Raw genomic sequence first — 1,997 nt, 5'->3', positions numbered from 1 at the left:
AAAGAGGGATAATTAATGGAGAATTTAATTCTCCGTCGAACTGCCCTTTTTTCATCCCTTAATCTCAATTAGGAGGGGAGAAGTGAATTTTTAATTCGCGGGCGAATCGTGAATAGTCAGTATGCGCCGCCAAAAAATTATTTTTCTTACTGGCCCCTAACTTTCATGGCAGTTTTTAATTTTTTGTTACAGAGATTAAGGGATGAAAGAGGGTCTGTTGATGGGAAATTTACTTCTCCGTCGAACTGCCATTTTTTCATTCCTTAATTTCAATTAGGAGGGGAGAGGTAAATTTTTAACTCACGTGCGAATGGTGAAAAGTCAGTGTGCGCCGCGAAGAAATTATTTTTCTTACTGGCCCCTGACTTTCATGGCAGTTTTTATTTTTTTGTTACAGAGATTAAGGAATGAAATAGGGTTAATTAATGGAGAATTTAATTCTCCGTCGAACTGCCCTTTTTCCATCCCTTAATCTCAATTAGGAGGGGAGAGGTGAATTTTTAATTACCAGGAGTCACGGTGCGCCGCAAAACAATTATTTTTCTTACTGGCCCCTGACATTCATGGCAGTTTTTATTTTTTTGTTACAGAGATTAAGGGATAAAGGAGGATTAATTAATGGAGAATTTAATTCTCCGTCGAACTGCCCTTGCTTCATGCCTTAATCTCAATTAGGAGGGGAGATGTGAATTTTTAATTCGCGGGCGAATGGTGAAAAGTCAGTGTGCGCCGCGAAAAAATTATTTTTCTTACTGGCCCCTGAATTTCACGGCAGTTTTTATTTTTTTATTACAGAGATTAAGGGATAAAAGAGGGATAATTAATGGAGAATTTAATTCTCCGTCGAACTGCCTGTTTTTCATCCCTTAATCTCAATTAAGAGGGGAGAGGTGAATTTTTAATTGGCGGGCGAATGGTGAAAAGTCACTGTGCGCCGAGAAGAAAATCATGTTTCTCACTGGCCCATGACTTTGTCGTAGTTTGTATTTTTTTGTTACATAGATTAAGGGATGCAACGGGGATCGATTGATGGGGAATTTAATTCTCCATCACACCGTCTGGGTTTCATTCCTTAATAATAATTAGCCAGCAAATGAATCACCTGAAAAACATTAAGAACATGTTGAGGACGAGGAAACATTAACTACCCTACGGCACTATCCCTATGACAGCGGGACTGCCACTGCCGAGGTACCCGCACAGGCAGATCGGCCTGCCGTCAGAATCGACCGTGGCGCCATCCCTCCGTTGGGGTCGAACTATTTTTAGCTTGGGAGCACTTCAACCAGAGATTATAGGGGAGATGAGCAGGGACAATGTAAAGTGTTCAACAGAAAGATTCAAAGCGGTGGCACATGGACTACGATGGAGCGTACGGAACTGTTGGTATGGTAGGGCCCGAGCATAAATTTGTCGATAACCGGAAAGGGGTTCTCAATACGGTAGCTCCTCGCATTTTGTAATAATTGTCAGGAATGTAAAATCGAACATATTATAATCAATATTATAGTGAATGCACAATCTAATGATCTAAAAGTCTTTTCCTTTTTCTCGACATATTTATTATTGACACGTACGTCAAAAAATTCATAGAAAATCCCAGCGCAGTCGCTGGAAAACTNCGCGGAAATTCCGGGAACACTTATTGGGAATTTTTATCGCGTTGCCGTAATAAGGAAATTTCAAGGAATTTCGTCATTGCAAATTAAAAATTTCTATGAATTTCAGTCCAACGATATGTGTACGTCCACGTGAAAAGGGCCCATTTGATCGCATCTAATTTCCAAGATATTCACGCTTTTCTCTCTATGTACTCCATTTGTTAAACCTATGTACTCCCATTGTTAAATTGATTTTTTGATCTTTTGTGCGGACGTCACACGGAGAAAAATAAATCGGTAAAAGACTTGCGATCGCAAGGAGTTTCCCGAAGATCCCCATTTTTCATGCACGAAGAACAATGAAGCTTTTTGGAATCTTCGCGAAATTCTATCCTA

Source organism: Diachasma alloeum, unplaced genomic scaffold (genome assembly GCF_001412515.2).
Source record: "Diachasma alloeum isolate Michigan unplaced genomic scaffold, Dall2.0 Dall_scaffold_00363, whole genome shotgun sequence".
Lineage (NCBI taxonomy): Eukaryota > Metazoa > Arthropoda > Insecta > Hymenoptera > Braconidae > Diachasma > Diachasma alloeum.
The sequence above is the reverse complement of the archived record's forward strand: the minus strand, read 5'-3'. Positions refer to the sequence as shown.